The sequence below is a fragment of the Lutjanus erythropterus genome, chromosome 20, assembly GCF_056507025.1.
Source record: "Lutjanus erythropterus isolate fLutEry1 chromosome 20, fLutEry1.hap2, whole genome shotgun sequence".
In the NCBI taxonomy this organism is placed as follows: domain Eukaryota; kingdom Metazoa; phylum Chordata; class Actinopteri; order Lutjaniformes; family Lutjanidae; genus Lutjanus; species Lutjanus erythropterus.
This window is the reverse complement of record NC_139336.1, coordinates 31,539,478-31,551,593: the sequence shown is the minus strand read 5'-3', so window position 1 is coordinate 31,551,593 and position 12,116 is coordinate 31,539,478. Positions and strand designations below refer to the sequence as shown.

Below are 12,116 nucleotides of genomic sequence, written 5' to 3'. Positions count from 1 at the left end.
TGATGAGGTTATAAAATGTGATGCATTGTTAAATATACACAACCTGAGAACCTGCAATAATAAAAAGATTTCAGTTTTGAAATCAGTTTTGAACACAACACTGACATATTATCATCTTTGAAAGGGAAAATGCAAACTTTCTGGAAAATATTTTTATAGCATTATATTACTAATTTTACTAAAAGGACCAGTGTGTGGGATTTCATGGAATCTAACTGTGAGCTTGCAGACTGCAAACACGTCGCCTCACCCTCCCCTTCCAAACCACAGCTGTATTGTAGAAACATGGCGGTGCAACATGGCGGAGAAGAGGACGTGCACGCTCTGTAGATATAAACGTCTCATTCTCAGGTAACAGAAACTCAACAATTCTTATATTTTATTTATACAGATTTTTTAATTCATACACCAGTGAAAATGTTACACAATCTTACACACTGGACCTTTAAGGAAAGACTTCGTATCCACCACTAATCCTCTGATGAGCTGCTCTCCCTCTGTGTCCATAAAGAAAATAGAATTAAGGGTAATGACTCGCCCACAGCCTAAATAATCAACACTGACATCCTTTCCTCCAACATCTACGCCCATCTATCCAAACAGCAGAGACAGAGTGTGATGATGGCGAGGCTGCTGTCACACACTTATCGTACAGACGGAGATGAGTTCAGGAGTCACATGACAAAGGCTACTTAATCTCAGACAGATTAGGAACGACTGTTAATCTGATGCTGTCTTAACATGACAGAGAAGCGAGGAGGAGCTCACATGTCGAATGAAAAGTGGTGTGTGTGTGTGTGTGTGTGTGTGTGTGTGTGCAGGTTGTGTCCCACAGTCTCCATCTGTGCATGATTAGTCTATGCATGTTTGGTCAAGCTGCAGCAGCAGATGAACCCGTAGAGGTCAGAAAGTACAGTATGACAGTGAAAGCAGCCTGGAAGTAGCTTTCTAACATCTCTTTTTGAATTTAAAGACGAGATGAAATTAAAAAAAATCATTACAGTACGTGCCAAAAATTACAAAAAGAAAATCAGTCTCTTTGTATTTTTACCCATTTTCTTCTTGTAAAACAAAATATGACTTATGCAGGCTTGAACCAACCAGTTTCAGCAAATAATATCATGACATCCATTCTGCTTGTCATCAGTTTTCATCCAGACTAAAATGTCTAAACAACTACTGGCTAGTTACCCATGAAATCTGGCAGAGGCAGTCACGTTCCCCAGATGATGAGTCCTCTAGACTTTGGTGATCCTCTAACTTTTCCTCTGGTACCATTATGAGATCAATATCTGTGGTTTTAAATTGAATATCTGAGCTGTTGCATCCCTTGTCATGAATTTAGGTTCAGGAGAGAACAACATGAGTAGGCGCCATGAAGCAAAATTCAAGTTTGACAGGACGTAGGTGCCTACAGGCAGTGCAAGAAGCAAAGCATAGAGAGCACAGACTGCACAAAAGAGCTGGGTCTTTAGTCTTTTTTAGTCTTTTCTTTAAGATTCAGAGGGACTCTGCAGATCGAACAGAGTTTTGTAACTTGTTCCACCACCAAGTAGGAAGTACAAAAGAGAAAAGTCTAGCTAGCCCTGTCGTGGTGGCTGAATCGGGCAGCTTTCATCGGCAGAGCGCAGTGAGCTGGAGGGAGCGTAGACCTAGATGAGGGAGTTCAGGTGGGCAGGAGCTTGTTTTAGCTGCTGTTATGCGGGCGAGTGTCAGGGTTTTCAATTTGATGCGGGCAGCGACTGGAAGCCAGCGGAGCGATCTGAACAGCAGGGTGACGTGTGCTGTTTTAGGCTTTTTGAATTACCCATCAAAATTTCCCAGAGCTCAAGATAATGTTTTCTGATTAAATGCCACAGATATTTATTTTGCAGTGAATAAAAAAAGCAGCAAATCCTCACATTTAGAAAAAAAACAAAACTGGCCCCAAAAAATCCAAAATTAAATGGATGAAGTTGTCAAGGATGTCATGAAGTATTGTGCAGACATTCATGGTTTCCAGATGAAGACTCTGGTGGTTCCCTGACTTTCCGTGTAGCGCCGTCATCCCGTCAAAATTTTAATTTGTCCACTACTTTGTGGAACTGATGACACTCCCACTGCACCGAGGTAAAAATCAAAAAAGGGCATCAGACTAATAAATACAATACAAGGAAGAGAATTCATCATCTCTACCTCAATGATGTAAAATTCAGAATATCAAAGATGTATGTTATGTAAGAAATTTAAAGGATGAAGAAACAAAATGTTCTCTGAGACAACAACGGGGTTTCCCCCCAGGAAACTGTTCATAAATCACCCAGATCTCGATGCAGTTTGTCTCCTGATCAGTTCAGTTAATCGATAATATCCACGATCATTAAAGATGTGGTATTTAGTGTGTGAAACGGCACTTTGCTCCTTTTTCTTTAAGGTTCATGGGTTTATTTAAGGTCCATCTCTGGTTTCAGACACTGACAGAACTGAGAAGAAGTGCATTCATTTCATTATCAACTGTAGAACCCATACAGTCACAATTTCAAAAGTTGAAGGAAAAAATATGGAAAACTAGTTTTTTTGTCTGAGCCTTAATTTTGTAAACTCTGGATCCATTTTTCATTGTTGAAGGGGATGAATAGGAGAGTTTCTATATGCAAAATACCTCAATTGTGTTATTTAAACTGCTGTAATTTAAAAGTTAAGTTTGAACCACATCTGAATGTCAAGTAGTCTGTGTCATCACCATTCAGCGAAGTTTTCTGCATGAAATATTCTCCATATTCTGGCTTTTTATTCACAAGCGCTCCTGCGATTCCCCCGGTGCAAATAATAAACAATAGCTACGGCTGCAGTGATCTGTATCCAGCATGAATGAAGATTCAAATCTGAGCTGCTCTCTAGAGGCTGTAATGTACAACCTTATTTACCGTGCTGAGGGAGGTTTGTGCTCTGATACAATTACAGCAGGGAAACGGAGCGGCGCTTCTCTCCTGTGAAGAATAAGTCCTTGACCGACAGAAGAACGACGGTATACAGAGACGCAGTGATCCCCGTAAAGCACAAAAATGCGGAGACGGATGAAAAGTGACACACAGACAGATTCACAGACAGATTGAGTCTATGCATGAAGACGGAGCCTTTTGTTTTTTATTTGCCTCCATCAGCTGAGAGAGCTGTGAGTCAGCACATCAAATACAGCAGCCTGCACTCAGAGGAAAAGATAAAGTGAAGAATAAACTTAAGAGGATGGCTGCTCATTACTGGAAGAACGTTACTAGAGGTCATTTTTTGAGCAAAAATATTCTGTTTTCCATCATTATAAAATGAGTTTGGGGTTTTTTTGACTGTCAAATGTCTGAACTGCAGTGATTAGTTGGGAAACTAATCAATACTGACAGTAAATGTTAGTTTCTGCCCTAGATACTACGTGGGTAAAGGTATGGCCACCGCAGCAGTTTTCTTTAGCATCTTTCTTTGTTTTTTCTGCCCTCAGTTGTACTGTTTTGGTTCAGTTTCACTGCTCTTGTTGCGGCAGACAAACACAGTGAAGACAGTGGAGCATTTAGCAGCTGAAGGGCCAGATGTTTCCCTCAGAAGCTGGTGGAGACCAAAAACAGAGCTAAAAGAAGAGCGAATATAACCACCTTCTGACATTTTATCAGAATCAGAAAACAACTGACCGATTAATCAACTACAAAAATAATCATTAGTGTCATCATTGATTATAGTTCAATATTTAGTATATAGACTGAACAAACATCCACTTTCTCTTGCACTGCAAAGCTTTTCATGTTATGTCACATATATGTGTGTATATTTCAGTATATATTTGCATTCCCAGTAGCAACAGTGTTACTTCGGTCCTCAGTAATAAGCCGAGCACTCAATCCTGAAACGAGAACATTAGAACACGAACCTCTGAGTTGGCAGGCGACCACATACTTCAATTATAATACATACAGAATAACAGGAAGTGCTTTATCACCAGGTGATGTAATGCTTTTCAACTCAAAATCCTTCAATACCTCTTTGGTAATATGGCTCCATCCCTGCTAATTACTTTGGATTCAAACCTAAACAAAGTTCCCTTGGGCTTATGGCCAATTTCCCACAGAGCTACAAAACCACAGGGCGTAGGAAATTACCTCTCTGCCTTTCCTGTGTATCTCTGACCACTCTAATCCATTTAACTGATGAAGTTTGCACCTCGCATTTCGGCATTAGGAATAAAACATCCAGCCAATCATAAAGGAAGATTGTCCTCTATGGAAATAATGCGAGCACTGCTGGGTGGCTCAAGCTGGTGTGACGGTGTGAAATGAATTATCACAACTAACTCCAGCGGCCGCTGAAAAAACTTTCCTGGTTTCCTGGTTAAATTCAAAAGACTCTAATGGAGCTTGCAGCCAAAAATCTGTGTCCGCTCCTCCTCCGCTGAGACAGTAAACGTCTCATTGGCACCACAGAGCGGGCGACCGGCTGCCAGCTGCCCCTGATCAAAGCCCTGTGTGATGGCAAACTGAGGAGGCCTACGGCTAAATTGCACCAAATTTGCCACTGAGGCAACCAGCTCAGAGAAAAAAAAAACAAAAAAAAAACGCTCTGGCCCATCACACACACACTGCACCGCCTGCCTGCAGCTTGCTCCCACGGGGGCCGACTTCCCGCTCAACCGAACCCCTGAAAAACGTACCCTGGCCTAACATCCACCCATCCACATTAAACTGTGAGCAACTAAAAGACAGACTGTGGATGTTTCTGTCAAGAGCTGAGATCACACACCTCTCTGCTCTTTGCAGGGTTTTCTGCAGCAACCCTGTCTCTTAAACCTGCAATAACTGAACACTGACTTATTATAACCTTTTAAGTAAAGGTGAAGTTAAAGCAAACAGCTGCCTACAAACATGCAGCAGACGCAGAGCAACATTAGCATTTATTTGGGGTTGTGTTTGAGGCCACCTAATTAATTGCATCCAATAGTTCTTCTCTTTTTAGCTCTGTTTTTGGTTTCCACCACCTCCTCTGCAAAGTATCTTTAGGGTCTTTAGGTGCTAAAATGCTAAAATGCATCAAGAATTGTGCTGACATCGAATCGAAGCCCTCTGAATCATCTAATGAGGTACCTTGAGATTCCCACCCCAACTGCTGCGCCCCCACAGTTTGGCCTTACGCTACTCAGAAAATGATCTGCCCTGCGGACACAGTGGCCATGTTGCTCTGCCCCGCCTCCTTCCTGTCAAAACATCTTTTAGCCACCCGTGTCTTTTGTTGAGGTTCTGTTTGGGCAACATCAAGTGAAATGTTGCAAACATAACGCACAGAGGTGGGTTAGATTTCAAGCCCTGTTAAAGTGTGATGACTCCCAGCATAAGAAAGGGAGAATGTAAATATGGCCATGAGTGTCGACGTGATATAAACTTTATTTGACCGTGAAGCCTGATGTTTCTCTACAAGTCTGAGGTTTACACTGCAGACTGGAGTCTCTGTGACGGAGACAAACGGGCAGATCTGTGCAATATATGGTCGCCTCCTCTTCACTGCACTGATGGATGCACTGTCTCTCTTTGTGCAAGTCAATTACTGCAAATGTGATGAAAAAAAAGATCCTGTGAGTCGAAATAATGGAAGACTTTGTCATTATTATTCAGTGGCTGTTTTCATAAAGTCATTTTTTTAAAAATGGGGGGAAAATGAACAAAAATAAATGACAACATTAACATAAAAAAAAAAAACAAGAAGACAAAAAGAAAGCATAGCCAGAAGGCAAAGCTCTCGATCTACCGGTCAATCTTCATTCCTGCTCTCACCTGTGGTCATGAAAGGTGGGTCATGACCAAAAGAACGAGATCGCGGCCTCCCTGTTTTCTAAGCACAACACCATGTTGCTTTTTCCATCCAAAGCCATCCGTCTTCCGTCACTATCACCAGGTCTTGCACTCTGAACATACGTCAAACTGATCAGCAAAGCATTGATCACGGAGCCTGATTAATTTCTTGCAATTTTCATTAAACACCCATTAATATGCAGAAACAGTGACCTGTCTTACCTTTAAACAGATTAATCTTCCTCACCCAAAACTATCCACCAGCTAACTTGCATGCTAATAGCTAATTCTGCAGTCTGAACAGAAAAGAAAAGGTTTTCTTTATGGGAATATTAAAACATATTTCTGTGCAGTTTAAGGCACAGCTCCTCATCAGCTCTCAGTCATTCTGGTTTGTTTTCTGCACGTTTAATGTGCAACAGTCATGTTTAATTCATAAAAATCAAAGCCATGTTAAATTCCTCTCAACATGTTGGCAGAGTGTGTCCAATGAATAATCATGATTATATTTAAATATATATGAAGCATATGTATCTGTCACACTGCACTCGTACATTTAAGAGCAAGAAGCCGAAGCGTCACGTCTTTGTTACACATCACAGTGTGATGCACCAGGATGCATCTGATTCGATTCTTCAGCGGTTCGGGGAGGTACGCGAGTCGTGCTGCGCTAACAAGATCCCCTGACGGGATTTGTCTCTGCTTTTAATAATCATAGCACACACACACACGGATTTAAAACACACACACACACACACACACACACCAGAAATATTCACATCTGAAGAGGAAAAATGCAGAACTGTCAATGAATCAGATGACAAATATACTATACAGTAGTATAATATCTCAGTCAAAGCAGCTGGACGTGTAGATTTCAACAGACTGCAGTCATCAGCACCTGTGGCTAAACTGCATTTAACAGCTACAAAATATTTATAGTAAAACATAGAAAAATATAATCTAATTCATATAGTATTCAAAGCCTTTACCAGGGATACAAATATCAGAGCCAAGAACGATAAATTTACATTATTTATTATTCTGTAATGAAATTATAGCTGCTGAATAACTTCTATAATAATAATAATATCTGATTTGACAGATTATGTCAAATTATTGAATTGAATTCTTTGGCAAAATGCTCGATAAAAGCCAAAGATTATTTGTGAAGTTTTTATTTTATTTCATTTTACTTACAATATTGATTGCACTTATTTTGACTGACATTGTAATCATGATATGATTTGAGATTAGAGATTATTCTCATTTTCACTGAAAGCGATTTTTAAATGATTATGGTTGGAGTTTAACGAGGATCTGTGCCGAACAAAGACCAGAGAGCTCCCCAAAACTGAAGCCAGAACATTTTGATCGCCCCCTGGTGGTTGGCTGCAGTACAGGTCATAGACCCCGCCCCCTCTATCTTAGCAGACGGGACATGTGCCAAGAGAAAAAATTAAAGTTCACGTCAAATAAATTTTTCTCTGTCATGGTTTCTGTCATTTTAGGTCGCTCTTATCACACTGATAAACGTTAAAGTAAAAGTCTGATAAGTTTAGTTTTAATTTGATGCTATAAAAAGTGGGTTTCATGCCATGATTGACAGCTGAGCTCTGCTTGCGATTGAGTTAGCCAGGAGTGTGACCTCAATACCGAAGCTCCAACCCTGATCACTCCTGCGCAGATTCTGGCTCCAAATAGCCTGATCAGCTTGCGATGGCGGCACTCGACATTTTTGCTTCAGCGGGAGGAAGTGGAGATGTAGCATCGATTTTTATTTACAGACAATTACACACAGACATTTTTATTCCCTGTAGCATACTGTGTGGAGCCAGAACTCTCTCCAACAATTTGTTTTCTTTCCTTTTTCTTTTAATTTAATTCTAATTTAAACTCTTCCTCCATAATATGCACCATTATCTCAGTCTCAGAAACATAATCTCTTTCAATCATCACTTATTACCCATCAGAAGTGTGTGCTGGTGTGTCAAGTTACACTTCACTTCATTCTTGATGCTGCACCACTTTATGTATTTGAAGTTTTATTGTACAAAATGTTTTGTTTTTTTTATCCTTGGTCATTTATTTGTGGGCTTTAATCATATGTTGCTTTTGAGTTTAATTTCTTTTATGCCTTATGCCTGTTTACTAATTCATTACTCTGTATTTTGTTATTGTGTTTTATGTGTGAAGCATTTTGTGAAGCTGGTTTTGATAAGTGCTATAGAAATAAAGTTTTATCATTATGATTATATTTTAATACATATTGCCCCTTCTGTGATATGAAAATTGCAGTAGGCCATATTATGATTTCAATAAAAGTTTTGATAAACTGTTCAGCCCTCAGTGCTCAGAGTAAAAACAGTTTCTCCAGATACTCCCAGCTCTTTGAACTGCTTCCTCTGTTAAAGTGAGTAACTGTACCATAACGTGGGATTTAATTTTGTTATTGCTAAAATGGATTTATAGAATAGATATTAAAAAAATATCCCTCGGCCTCAGCCCTCGTGCTGCCATGTTGACAAAGAAAGCTGAGTTTTCCTGCTTGGAGAGCCGTGCCGACAACGCCTACATGTACCAGCATGCATTGCACGCAATCTTCTTTCACCAACGCCCATGTTGCCATGTATCACCACGCTGGCCTGGAGATATTACTTACCAGAACAAAGTGTTCAGTGACAAAAATACTCATCCGGCACGCCCGCTGCCCACCCAGAGCTTGAGACTAGAAGCTGGTATAACTTGTAGTTCTTCGACAACACCAATGACATCACTGTGACATCACTGGATGCAGGAAGAACAACAGATTTCGCAACATTAGAACAAAACAAGTGTTCCCTTTAAATCATCTGTCTTTGCTCACTACATCTCAGTTTTTCTCACTCTCAGGTGTGCATCAACTACAACTTCTTTTAAAATACAAATTATCGGTTTTCTCATCAGCATCGGCCATGAGAAGCAGATAATTATCGGTTAATGGTATCAGCTGGAAAAAAATCCATATGGTGCATCCCCAGTCTTTTCTGTAGAAAGTTATTACCTCCTGTACTGATTGATTTTCGCAGCTTCCTCCCGTCAGCGAACACAACTCAGAGATGAAAAACTCGGCGAACGTGCGGCACATCACAACCACCCAACGTGACAAGAAGACATTTCATCGCTGTTTAAGCTGTCACACTGATCCTCACAGATAAAACCAAACAAATCAAACACGAATCGCTTGTCACGTTGAGATCTTCCTCGCAGAAAAATCTCCTCTGGTCTCCACCTCAAACAGCAGCCACCTGCAGCTCCTCGACCTCCTCCTCCTCTTTGCATCAGTCTGGACGAGTGTTAAGCCACAGTCCAGCAGGCAGCATCCATGTTGCCATCACCTAATTAACCTGTGTTTTCGTAACAGTGCAGCACACAGGAAATATGTTCCAACCTTTCAAATTAAAGGCAGCGGAGGTGAAAGAAAGCAGCTGTTTACCTCTCAGAAGGAACCACCTCACCACAGCCACCCAGCTGATCCTCTGAGCTCAGGCTGAGGGGCCGCTGCAGATCCCGGTCCCAGAGAGACATCCTTCCGCCCCATCCCTGCACTCGCTGCCGTCTGCTGTCAGCCAATCCTCAGCGGCTCGCCCCCTCTGATCGGGAAGGAGCGTCGCTTTTTAAATCCTCGCCGTGAAATAAGAGAAGGTATCGATTCTCCCTCCCTCTCTCCTCCACCTTCTTCCTTCTCCTCTCCCCCCCATCCACCTCTGGTCTGTTTTCCCTTTACCCCCCCCCCCCCCCCCCTCCTCCCCTCACCACCACCATCACCTCGCTGTCTCCACCTCCTCGGGACTGAGGAAGCTCTGTTACCATGGAGACGCATGAGGCTGAGGCCCGATTGGTGGAGTTTGTTGTGATGCAGCAAGTCAGCGGCGCAGCCCACCAGATTGATTGCCTTTTCAGTGCACATCACTCTCCGACGCCGAGACTCTGCTCTCCATTTGTTTAATGACGGAACCTCGTCAGGGAAGTTTTGGACAGTTGGACAGGAAACTGTGGTCAATAAGAGACTTTATAAATAGATTTAATTTTAACATAAAGTCTGTGTGTCTAATTTTAAACCTTAATTGTTACATTTCACACAAAAACAGAAGAAGGCCTGCAGAAGATTTTCACCTGAAATACTGTATCATATGATGGTAGATTAATAAATGTTTATAAAAGCTTATAAAAGCATTCTCTAGTGTGCAGACTCATTCTCGTTTTGCACGTGCTTTTGCATCCAGCACCTCGTATTTCTCACATCTAGCTGTGCATGCTTTTGTAAACTTTTAGCTTAAATTTTTACAGAGACACAACAAAATTTCCCACCGATATAAATTTCTTGTTCAGTTGAATTTAATTTATATTTAGACTCCTCAAGACCAACTACAACCCAAAACAGTGTGTGTAAATTACTGTATTATGCAGAATTGTTTGCAGGGGTGGCATGCACAGACGCACACGTGACATTTCTCATATCATATATAATTCTATATCTCATATATAATTTAATTAGACTAACGTTTAGAGCTGCAAAGATTAATCGATTATTAATTGATATTAAATTAATCACCAACTATTTTAATAACTAATTCAATCATTTCGAGTCATTTTTAATCTTACAAAATGCCCAATTTCTCTGATTTACTCCTCTCTGGTGGTAAACTGAACATCTTTGTGTTTTTGACATAACAAGACATTTAAAGACGTCACCTCAGGCTTTGGAAAGCAGTGATCAAAATGTTTCATCATTTTCTGACATTTTAAAAAATGAAAATAATCGTAAGTTGCCGCCCTACTAACATTACAGTATATTACAATTTCTTACATTTCTGTGTTTACATTTTTATTTTAAAATATAAACTCCAATCACAACACAACAGAGTGGCACCATAAAATATATATATATATATATAATTTTAAGCTCTAAAGTCTTTAAGTCAGTTAACCTTGTATAATTATAAGTAGTCTACAAAACAAAGGAAACAATGCATGCTTAAAAAATACTCATCAAACATATGGTTCAAACTAAGGTCCCGCCTCTCACTGGACAGACAACCAATCACACTTGATTAATAAAGAGGTTAATAATGAAGTCGCTAAAAGCAAACTTATTTTTCCATGTCTCTTCCAATAAAACACTGTAGCTGTGTAAAGGAACATATAGCTATAATTATTTGGTGGATTTTATACATATGAGGGGATCAGTTAAAAGTAAGACTTGGGTTAGAAAACAAGAGCACAAATCAAGAGAGTACAAAAAGAATATTAATAACAGATTCAGCATAATTTTACTTCTATTGTTCATTTTTCAATGATGGCAAAAATAAAGAATGATTGCATTTTTCCTGTTCATGTAACATGTCTCATTTTTTCATCACACATGCAGAGAAAGCAGTGATTTACTGATTAAAGTGTGCAACAGGTGAGTATAATGATCTACTATATGCCAGAGAAATCAGTCCAAGGTGACATTTTCAAATGTTTTGTTTCTTTTAAACACTCCGAAACCCAAAGACCTTCTTCTAACAATGATATTAATGATATAAAACAGAGAGAAAATAAATCCTCACATCTGAGGAACTGCAACCAGAGACATCAGACTCATCTGGACTACAAACGCCAGTAAACAAGTCCAAGGTTCTGCTTTCAGACGTCTTGTTTTGTCCGACCGACATGTCTAAAGCCAATATATAACAGATATAACAGATATTAATTTTACAATGACGGGAAAGTCATGCAAAAATCCTCATATTTGAGAAGCTGAAACGTGAGAAAATAATGCATCTTTACATTGCAAATGATTTAAACTAATTGACAAATTGTTGCAGTTTGAACATCTAAGGAAAGCTACGATCAATAGTCACAAATATCTTATTTAACAGATTAAAGTGTCCAACAAATGTGACTCACATTCTGCACATTCAACACAGTGAAACAGAAACACACAGACCATAAAAACGCCCGGCGAAGCTCCGTTGACACATCCTCACAAATCTTTAACACCTCGATTCAAATGTGATGCATTTTTAAATGTGATACTAGAGATGCACTGTGTGGCGGTGACGTGCAGAACATGAGCGTGAATCACTTTTATCTGCCCTCCCAGGGGCAGATCACCTGCTCTGATGATTATGCATCTATTTGCAGGGTGTCGTGACCGTCCAGCGTCTCCTGCTGTGTGTTTGTCTCACCTGCGCTGTCCGCAGAATTTGAATGAGCCGGCTGAGTGGTGCGAACGCAAATCTTTCCTTTTTGACTAACAAATCTGTGACTGAGCGAAATTCTGGG

General features: G+C 40.2%; 1 protein-coding gene across 1 annotated transcript in view; it reads right to left on the bottom strand.

Moving 5' to 3' along the window:
* Positions 1–12,116, bottom strand: part of pitpnm2 (phosphatidylinositol transfer protein, membrane-associated 2) — a 62,390-nt gene that overhangs the window by 31,436 nt on the left and 18,838 nt on the right. The window lies entirely within an intron of this gene.